Here is an 11691-nt window from a genome sequence, read left to right on the forward strand (position 1 = left end):
GAGATAAAAAAAAATACACCTTTGATTCAAAAACCTCATGCACATTGAAACAAAATCCATTTTCCTTAATTCAAGTAAATTTTATATTGAACCGAATTTTTATTTCATTGAACCAATGTTCCAAGTTTTTGAATCAATATATTTAAATTTAATTCAATGAATTTTTGTTTTGACTCTGAATTAATGTAAAAATTCATTGATTTAGATGAATTTTCTTTTGAATTAAAGTATTTTTTCGTCAAACAGTCGACACATCTTCATTAGCTACTGTTTGGTGAACGGGTCGGTGAGAAGTTTTTCCGACAACCAGTCAGACCAGTCATTTTCTGGGAAATCTTCCTGCCGCGCAACAGTCAGACAGCACCGGAATCACCAGATCCGGCGCAGGAAAGTCTTGACGGTTAGAGGCCGAACGATAGTGGACTAGGTAAGTCTATCAAAATACATTTAATTTCAAATAAACCGTCAACCTAACAAACTTTTTCAGGGCAACCATTCATCTAATTAATCGCACCCGATCTGGTCCAAGGAGACATCTGGCGTCGAAACCCTTCAAGAGTTGTTCGAAAGGAACTGTCCGTACTTTTCATGCAATGTATATAAATTATTTTAAATTTTTTATTTATTGTTACATATATGTGTACATTTTGTTCTCCTCTTTATTTACAGATGTGCCGGTTCAAAAGTCTAATTACAGGGAAAAACGATGATGTGAACATGAACTTACAAATGAATAAATTGTTTTGAACCATAAGTGATTTCTTTTATTTCCAATTGGACGAAAATTAATATAAAGTACTAGAATTTTTAGAAACAAAACATAGAATTGAAAAACAAATGCTTTAAAATTGAAACCCAAATACCGTTGGAATAAACGAAAATTTCATAAAATTAAACGAAAAGGCTTTTAAATCAAAAGCATTTTGTTATTCGGAACAAAGAAAAAGTTTTGATTCAAAGGAAAGCATTTCTTCGAAACAAAAGAAAATGCATTTGAATCAAAGGAATTTTTATTTGTCCCAAAATCTTTCTTCTTCTTCTTCTTCTGGCACCAACATGGCCAAAACTTGTATGCATCCTGGAAAATGAAAAACTTGCGTTCCTCATTTTTCTTTTCAACATAGTATCTGATACATAGAACATGCATTGCAGATACTACTACGGCCAGGCCAACCATGTGATGATAAACGCAAAAGATTCAGGAACAAGGGAGGAATGAAGCGTGGAGTTCCCTGCCAAACGCTTCATATGATTGTATATGGTTTTGGTTATAAATTTAAAATAGAATATAAATAAATAAACAGATTAAAAATAATACAGAACGGGCTCACCAAATCAAAAGGAAACTATAATTACGGATGATTCAGGACGCAAGAATAGCATTACTGCGGCAAAAATTTCTGAAAACTCGGCTTGACTGGATCAGGGGAAACAGCTTGCTTTGCTTCTTCGCAGGCACTGAGGCTAACTAGTAGGCAGGGATTGAAATGCTCTTGCTCAAGCGGCTGAGCATCAATGCTCTTGAAGCTCGAGAGCGAAGAAAGCTGGAGCCAATTCTAGCCCAACAATAAATGCTCAAATTAAGCTCATACCTCTTCGGGCTCTAGGAGACAAGGTTTTGCATTTTGCTTTGAGTTTGTTAGCTCAAGGAGCCGAAATTTCTTGAGCTTGCTGGCTCAGCAAAATTGTAACACTTGAGCTTAGTGATGTGTATTGACTTTGCCATTGTGGTGCTGTGTGAGCCAACGGCGTTTTTTTGTGCACCAGAAACTGTGAAAGTGGTTGTTGGGATTATTAACATGAATGTAAAAGATTTCTTGTAACTGGTAAAAGTTACCAGCACTAGTAACTATGAAATAGTAAAATTTACAATATTTCGGGAAAAACGCCAAATGAAAGGGCTTTTTGCGAGGATAATTAAAATCAATGTTAGAGAGTTCTAGTAACTAGTTAAAGTTACCAGCACTAGTAACTATGAAATAGTAAAATTTACAATTTTTCGGGAAAAACGCCAAATGAAAGGGCTTTTTGTGAGGATTATAAAATCAATGTTAGAGAGTTCTAGTTACTAGTTAAAGTTACCAGCACTAGTAACTATGAAATAGTAAAATTTACAATTTTTCGGGAAAAACGCCAAATGAAAGGGCTTTTTGCGAGGATAATTAAAATCAATGTTAGAGAGTTCTAGTAACTAGTAAAAGTTACCAGCACTAGTAACTATGAAATAGTAAAATTTACAATTTTTCGGGAAAAACGCCAAATGAAAGGGCTTTTTGTGAGGATTATAAAATCAATATTAGAGAGTTCTAGTAACTAGTAAAAGTTACCAGCACTAGTAACTATGAAATAGTAAAAAATACAATTTTTCGGAAAAAACTCCAAATGAAAGGGCTTGTTGCGAGGATTAGAAAAATCAATGTTAGAGAGTTCTAGTAACTAGTAAAAGTTACCAGCACTAGTAACTATGAAATAGTAAAATTTACAATTTTTCGGGAAAAACGCCAAATGAAAGGGCTTTTTGCGAGGATAATTAAAATCAATGTTAGAGAGTTCTAGTAACTAGTTAAAGTTACCAGCACTAGTAACTATGAAATAGTAAAATTTACAATTTTTCGGGAAAAACGCCAAATGAAAGGGCTTTTTGCGAGGATAATTAAAATCAATGTTAGAGAGTTCTAGTAACTAGTAAAAGTTACCAGCACTAGTAACTATGAAAAAGTAAAATTTACAATTTTTCGGGAAAAACGCCAAATGAAAGGGCTTTTTGTGAGGATTATAAAATCAATATTAGAGAGTTCTAGTAACTAGTAAAAGTTACCAGCACTAGTAACTATGAAATAGTAAAAAATACAATTTTTCGGAAAAAACTCCAAATGAAAGGGCTTGTTGCGAGGATTAGAAAAATCAATGTTAGAGAGTTCTAGTAACTAGTAAAAGTTACCAGCACTAGTAACTATGAAATAGTAAAATTTACAATTTTTCGAGAAAAACGCCAAATGATAGGGCTTTTTGCGAGGATTATCAAAATCAATGTTAGAGAGTTCTAGTTACTAGTAAAAGTTACCAGCACTAGTAACTATGAAATAGTAAAATTTACAATTTTTCGGGAAAAAACGCCAAATGAAAGGGCTTTTTGCGAGGATTATTAAAATCAATGTTAGAGAGTTCTAGTAACTAGTTAAAGTTACCAGCACTAGTAACTATGAAATAGTAAAATTTACAATTTTTCGAGAAAAACGCCAAATGATAGGGCTTTTTGCGAGGATTATCAAAATCAATGTTAGAGAGTTCTAGTTACTAGTTAAAGTTACCAGCACTAGTAACTATGAAATAGTAAAATTTACAATATTTCGGGAAAAACGCGAAATGAAAGGGCTTTTTGGGAGGATAATTAAAATCAATGTTAGAGAGTTCTAGTTACTAGTTAAAGTTACCAGCACTAGTAACTATGAAATAGTAAAATTTACAATTTTTCGGGAAAAACGCCAAATGAAAGGGCTTTTTGCGAGGATTATTAAAATCAATGTTAGAGAGTTCTAGTAACTAGTTAAAGTTACCAGCACTAGTAACTATGAAATAGTAAAATTTACAATTTTTCGGGAAAAACGCCAAATGATAGAGCTTTTTGCGAGGATTATCAAAATCAATGTAAGAGAGTTCTAGTAACTAGTTAAAGTTACCAGCACTAGTAACTATGAAATAGTAAAATTTACAATTTTTCGGGAAAAACGCCAAATGAAAGGGCTTTTTGCGAGGATAATTAAAATCAATGTTAGAGAGTTCTAGTAACTAGTAAAAGTTACCAGCACTAGTAACTATGAAATAGTAAAATTTACAATTTTTCGGGAAAAACGCCAAATGAAAGGGCTTTTTGTGAGGATTATAAAATCAATATTAGAGAGTTCTAGTAACTAGTAAAAGTTACCAGCACTAGTAACTATGAAATAGTAAAAAATACAATTTTTCGGAAAAAACTCCAAATGAAAGGGCTTGTTGCGAGGATTAGAAAAATCAATGTTAGAGAGTTCTAGTAACTAGTAAAAGTTACCAGCACTAGTAACTATGAAATAGTAAAATTTACAATTTTTCGGGAAAAACGCCAAATGATAGAGCTTTTTGCGAGGATTATCAAAATCAATGTTAGAGAGTTCTAGTAACTAGTTAAAGTTACCAGCACTAGTAACTATGAAATAGTAAAATTTACATTTTTTCGGGAAAAACGCCAAATGAAAGGGCTTTTTGCGAGGATAATTAAAATCAATGTTAGAGAGTTCTAGTAACTAGTTAAAGTTACCAGCACTAGTAACTATGAAATAGTAAAATTTACAATTTTTCGGGAAAAACGCCAAATGAAAGGGCTTTTTGCGAGGATAATTAAAATCAATGTTAGAGAGTTCTAGTAACTAGTAAAAGTTACCAGCACTAGTAACTATGAAATAGTAAAATTTACAATTTTTCGGGAAAAACGCCAAATGAAAGGGCTTTTTGTGAGGATTATAAAATCAATATTAGAGAGTTCTAGTAACTAGTAAAAGTTACCAGCACTAGTAACTATGAAATAGTAAAAAATACAATTTTTCGGAAAAAACTCCAAATGAAAGGGCTTGTTGCGAGGATTAGAAAAATCAATGTTAGAGAGTTCTAGTAACTAGTAAAAGTTACCAGCACTAGTAACTATGAAATAGTAAAATTTACAATTTTTCGGGAAAAACGCCAAATGATAGAGCTTTTTGCGAGGATTATCAAAATCAATGTTAGAGAGTTCTAGTAACTAGTTAAAGTTACCAGCACTAGTAACTATGAAATAGTAAAATTTACAATATTTCGGGAAAAAACGCCAAATGAAAGGGCTTTTTGCGAGGATTATTAAAATCAATGTTAGAGAGTTCTAGTAACTAGTTAAAGTTACCAGCACTAGTAACTATGAAATAGTAAAATTTACAATTTTTCGGGAAAAACGCCAAATGAAAGGGCTTTTTGCGAGGATAATTAAAATCAATGTTAGAGAGTTCTAGTTACTAGTTAAAGTTACCAGCACTAGTAACTATGAAATAGTAAAATTTACAATTTTTCGAGAAAAACGCCAAATGATAGGGCTTTTTGCGAGGATTATCAAAATCAATGTTAGAGAGTTCTAGTTACTAGTAAAAGTTACCAGCACTAGTAACTATGAAATAGTAAAATTTACAATTTTTCGGGAAAAAACGCCAAATGAAAGGGCTTTTTGCGAGGATTATTAAAATCAATGTTAGAGAGTTCTAGTAACTAGTTAAAGTTACCAGCACTAGTAACTATGAAATAGTAAAATTTACAATTTTTCGAGAAAAACGCCAAATGATAGGGCTTTTTGCGAGGATTATCAAAATCAATGTTAGAGAGTTCTAGTTACTAGTTAAAGTTACCAGCACTAGTAACTATGAAATAGTAAAATTTACAATATTTCGGGAAAAACGCGAAATGAAAGGGCTTTTTGGGAGGATAATTAAAATCAATGTTAGAGAGTTCTAGTTACTAGTTAAAGTTACCAGCACTAGTAACTATGAAATAGTAAAATTTACAATTTTTCGGGAAAAACGCCAAATGAAAGGGCTTTTTGCGAGGATTATTAAAATCAATGTTAGAGAGTTCTAGTAACTAGTTAAAGTTACCAGCACTAGTAACTATGAAATAGTAAAATTTACAATTTTTCGGGAAAAACGCCAAATGAAAGGGCTTTTTGCGAGGATTATTAAAATCAATGTTAGAGAGTTCTAGTTACTAGTTAAAGTTACCAGCACTAGTAACTATGAAATAGTAAAATTTACAATATTTCGGGAAAAACGCCACATGATAGGGCTTTTTGCGAGGATTATCAAAATCAATGTTAGAGAGTTCTAATTACTAGTTAAAGTTACCAGCACTAGTAACTATGAAATAGTAAAATTTACAATTTTTCGGGAAAAACGCCAACTAAAGGGCTTTTTGCGAGGATTATAAAAATCAATGTTATAGAGTTCTAGTAACTAGTAAAAGTTACCAGCACTAGTAACTATGAGATAGTAAAATTTACATTTTTTCGGGAAAAACGCGAAATGAAAGGGCTTTTTGCGAAGATTATACAAATCAATGCTAATGTGTTAAAATTTTTTAAGTACAGACCCCGACATGCCCGAACATTTTGTGTTGCCAAAATCGAACGGTTTTTTTTCTGAAACTTTTTTCTCTTATTTTTTTAAAATAACTATTTTGATTATCATTAACGTTATTTTAAGTCAATTTCCGACCGTTTTTAGATTTTTTAAAAGTTTGTTTCTAAGGTTTTTGATGCATTTTACACTACTTTTTTTTGTTTATAATCTTTTTTTTTTGTCATTTTTGCTGTTTTCGTCATTCTTTATCATTTTTAAGATGATTTTGTCATTTAAAGTCTTTTGTTTGTATTTGTTTTTGATTTTTTTAAAATTTTCATGTTTTTGTAATTTTTGAGTACTTTACAAGTTTTTTAAAAAACTTTTGTTTTTGTTGTTGTATTCTATCACCATTTCTGAATGTAAAAACGTTTTTTTATGTTTGTCTAAATTATATGGGTCCTGTTATAGAGAAAACTAAAAGGTAATGTCGCTTCTAAAAACCGTTCGATTTTGGCACATATGCCAAAATCGGATGTTGCCAAAATCGAATGTTGCCAAAATCGAATGTTGCCAAAAACGAACGGGGTCTGCATTACTATTCCATAGTTACTAGTGCTGGTAACTAGTTACTAGAACTCTCTAACATTGATTTTAATAATCCTCCCAAAAAGCCCTTTCATTTGGCGTTTTTCCCGAAAAATTGTAAATTTTACTATTTTATAGTTACTAGTGCTGGTAACTTTAACTAGTTACTAGAACTCTCTAACATTGATTTTAATAATCCTCCCAAAAAGCCCTTTCATTTCGCGTTTTTCCCGAAAAATTGTAAATTTTACTATTTCATAGTTACTAGTGCTGGTAACTTTAACTAGTTACTAGAACTCTCTAAAATTGATTTTAATAATCCTCCCAAAAAGCCCTTTCATTTGGCGTTTTTCCCGAAATATTGTAAATTTTACTATTTCATAGTTACTAGTGCTGGTAACTTTAACTAGTTACTAGAACTCTCTAACATTGATTTTAATAATCCTCCCAAAAAGCCCTTTCATTTCGCGTTTTTCCCGAAAAATTGTAAATTTTACTATTTCATAGTTACTAGTGCTGGTAACTTTAACTAGTTACTAGAACTCTCTAAAATTGATTATAATTATCCTCCCAAAAAGCCCTTTCATTTCGCGTTTTACCCGAAAAATTGTAAATTTTACTATTTCATAGTTACTAGTGCTGGTAACTTTTACTAGTTACTAGAACTCTCTAACATTGATTTTAATAATCCTCTCAAAAAGCCCTTTCATTTGGCGTTTTTCCCGAAAAATTGTAAATTTTACTATTTCATAGTTACTAGTGCTGGTAACTTTTACTAGTTACTAGAACTCTCTAAAATTGATTTTAATAATCCTCCCAAAAAGCCCTTTCATTTGGCGTTTTTCCCGAAATATTGTAAATTTTACTATTTCATAGTTACTAGTGCTGGTAACTTTTACTAGTAACTAGAACTCCCTAACATTGATTTTAATAATCCTCGCAAAAAGCCCTTTCATTTGGCGTTTTTCCCGAAAAATTGTAAATTTTACTATTTCATAGTTACTAGTGCTGGTAACTTTTACTAGTAACTAGAACTCCCTAACATTGATTTTAATAATCCTCGCAAAAAGCCCTTTCATTTGGCGTTTTTCCCGAAAAATTGTAAATTTTACTATTTCATAGTTACTAGTGCTGGTAACTTTTACTAATTATTAAAACCGTCCAACATTTATTTTAAAAATCCATGCGACAAGCCCTTTTATTAGTTACTTCACTTGTGCACAAAAAAGCAGGCGTTGGCTCGAACAGCAGCAGTGAAAACAAGCTCAACGATTTTGAATCGGTTGAGCCAACAAGCTCAAGCTCCTCTGGAGGCATGAGCTAACGGGCTCACGAGGGAAAAAAAGAGCTAAGGTTTCTTCCAAATAAGAGCTTAGCAATACGAAGCTCCGGAGACAAAAACGATAGGAGCTTCGTCGATTGCTTTGTAAGCGGAGCTATGGAAATAAAGAGCTATGAAGCTCGCTCAAATGAGCTTAATTTTCAATCCCTGCTAGTAGGTCTTCTTTATGGTGGGCCTCTATTCCAGAGTCCGGTCGGTTCCATTTTTCGGACTTTAGCCACCAAAAAGCTTCCAATTCCGAATATTTCACATATATCACAAATTACAGCAAATTTTCCTGTCAATAAATAATCCCTCAACACGAGTGAACTTGCTCTAAAAAACACTTTTACAGATCCTTTTTCCACTTTGATGACCATTATTCTGAACTTTCACCACTGAGTTAATAAAATACCGCTCAAATTTACGAACAACGTGTTGACCACTTTTTCATCAAAACAGAAGAAAACTATTTCTGGATCCATAATTTTTCAAAACACATCTCGTAAGATTGGTAAAAAAATCAGTCCCCAATCGGAGGGTCCGGTTTCGGATAGCAGTTTTGCACATAGTTGACATGGTTCAAAAACCGCCGTTATCGAAATTCAATTACAAGTAATTCCAATTTTATGGAATAGAAAACTCAAAAATACTTCACCGCAATCCTAAATTCACCATTTAAGAATTATTCTTCGGATAAATTTTACTTAAACGCGCAATGAAAATTGACACGAGTGGAAAAACACGACCGCACTCCATCAAGGCTTGCTTGGATCTCGAATTTTTATTTGTCCCAAAATCAAAGGAAAAAATCCTTTGTTTTTGCGACACTTTCCTTTGAAACTAATTTCTATTTTTCTGCGTGTGCTTTTCAGCATGAAAAAAGTTTTATTAAATATTACTAAATAAGAAAGTAATATTCTGAACCTTCGCACAGGTCGGTAGAATGATGAGAGAAATTTGACGTTTGAAATATTTTTTTCTTTGTTTTATTCAGTCTTCCTCCCTCAGGTCCGGACTTCCGAAGTAAAATAACCCTAACCTCTCTCTCCGAGATGCCTCAAATAAGCTGGGTGTTTCGTCTACAACCGTGCATCGATCCAAAAAACGAGCTGGACTATCGACTTACAAGAAGGTAGTGACTCCAAATGGCGATGATAAACAAAATACGACGGCCAAAGCGAGATCCCGGAGGCTGTACACGACGATGCTGACGAAGTTTGACTGCGTGGTAATGGACGACGAAACCTACGTCAAAGCCGACTACAAGCAGCTTCCGGGACAGGAGTTTTATACGGCAAAGGGAAGGGGAAAGGTAGCAGATATTTTCAAGCACATGAAACTGTCAAAGTTCGCGAAGAAATGTCTGGTTTGGCAAGCCATCTGTACCTGTGGCTTGAAAAGCAGCATTTTCATTGCTTCCGGGACTGTCAACCATTTACGTGAAAGAGTGTTTGAATAAACGTCTGCTGCCTTTCCTGAAGAAACACGGTTGTTCCGTACTGTTTTGGTCGGATTTGGCATCTTGCCATTAGGTAAAAAGGCCATGGAGTGGTACCCCGCCAACAACGTGCAGGTGGTTCAGTCTGTAAAGCCTAAATCGGCTAAGACGGTGTATGTCTCTAAAAAAAAAAAAAAACAAAAAAAAAAAGAACCCTCCCAACACGCCAGAGCTTCGACCAATTGAGAAATACTGGGCTTTTGTCAAGCGGATCCCAAAGAAGACCAAAAAAAAACTGCTAAGGACGAGCAGCAGTTCAAGGCAAACTGGCTTTCTGCGGTGAAGAAGGTGGACAAGGTGGCTGTACAAAATCTGATGGCAGGGGTTAAGCGTAAGGCCCGGCAATTCGGATTTGGAAAAACGGAAGCCTAACTGAATATTTTTCCTGAATTTTATACGAATTAAACTTGAAAAAGAAATTTAATTTGATTTTTTAAATAAACGATTTTACCGATTTACACGCGTTTTCCCTTGACTAAATTTTGACCGTATCACCCTTTATCTGCTTTGCCGATGACATTGATTTAGTCGGCAGATCATCTGCGGCGGTGGAGGAGATCAATCGCAAACTGAAACTCGAAGCAGGAAGGATTGGATTGATGATTAATACGTTTAAGATGAAGCACCTTCTTGTCCAGTAATGACAAGGTCACGATCGTTGGCGACGAGTTAGAGATAGTCGAAGAATTTGTCTATCTTGGCTAACTGGTGATCACAGACAATGACACCAGCCGTGAGATCTGACGACCAGTTATCAGCGGAAGTCGTGCCTACTATGGACTCCACAAGCAACTGCGGTCGAGAAGACTTAGCCCGCACACAAAGTGTAACCTGTACACAACGCTCATTAGACCGGTTGTCCTCTACGGGCACAAAACGTGGATATTGTTTGAGGAGGACCTGGACACACTCGGAGTATTCGAGGGACGAGTGTTAAGAAACATCGACGCTTTGGATTTTTCGGATTTTTCTGCATGAGTGTTTGGTTGCATGGAATGCGTTTTAGATTTTACACGCACTGAATGAGAATTCTTAAATAAAATTGATTATTATATATTGATTTATGTAAACCACATTTATCAGTGTACGAATCCAATTTACTGAATGCCAAACAAAAACATCAGCAACGAGTAAGCGACGTTGACGACACCACTCACGGCGTTGGTTTTGATGTCGAAGAATCCCGCACAACTCATACGGGCACCTTTTCGGGCCATCCCATGGGCAATCGAGTACGCCTTTTTCATCTGCCGATACGCTCGATCATGATAGCGACTGTACGGCATCCTTACGGTGAGTTCCACGAATTGTAACGCAATCGCATCCATCTGCAAAAGTTTTCTTAATAAGTTATAGTGCATGAAAACCTGATAAAAGTTTGAAAAGCTTACGTCATCGTTGAACGAATCTACGGTTTTACAGATCCAATAGCATTCCATAAGTGATCCAGCACATCCCGAGAAGAGGACGATTGACAGTCCCGAAATGCCAATCTTGACAGCGATGAATATTGTTGATCCAAGAAAAAATAGCAGAAAGCAGTACAGCAATAGGAATATGTTTCCAACTGCTTCTTGCAGCTCGTACAATATTCTGGAAAATTTTAAAATTATCTAAAAAACTTATTCGGTTGAAAACTTATAGGAGTCATCTACTTGAGAACTTCGATGTGTTGATCTACTATAGGCCTGAACTGGTCCTCCAAATTCTGCATGTAAAATTCGATCTGTTTCGTTTGATCACTGAGATTAGAACTTTGAAATAGCTTTGCCAAGTTTTTACGATTCTTCGAAATTATTATTTGGTAGCTCCGTGCGACGATTTGAATTTCAGCCCTCAATCCTGTCAGTGGAGTAACGACTGCTAAGAAGCACGCGTAATGCCGATTTATCCAAACTCCTCCGAGAAGCGAAAGATAGCTATAGAAGCTAATGACGCCCCATTCGACTCCGAGCATGGTGCACAGCAAAGGTAATCCGAATATTTGCTTCTGCTCTGCATTTCCAACGATAAGCAAAAAGTTATCCAACACACTCATTGTCAGCACGCCCAAGATCATTGTCCGGCTAGATTTGTTGAAATCATTTCTTGTTTGTCGTTCGAATCCCGGAGTATCTGCAGTTTCTTGTCTCTTGCTAATGAGGAATCGCGCTGTCCTACTGAAGACTTCATTA

This window comes from Uranotaenia lowii, chromosome 1 (assembly GCF_029784155.1).
Source record: "Uranotaenia lowii strain MFRU-FL chromosome 1, ASM2978415v1, whole genome shotgun sequence".
Taxonomy (NCBI): domain Eukaryota; kingdom Metazoa; phylum Arthropoda; class Insecta; order Diptera; family Culicidae; genus Uranotaenia; species Uranotaenia lowii.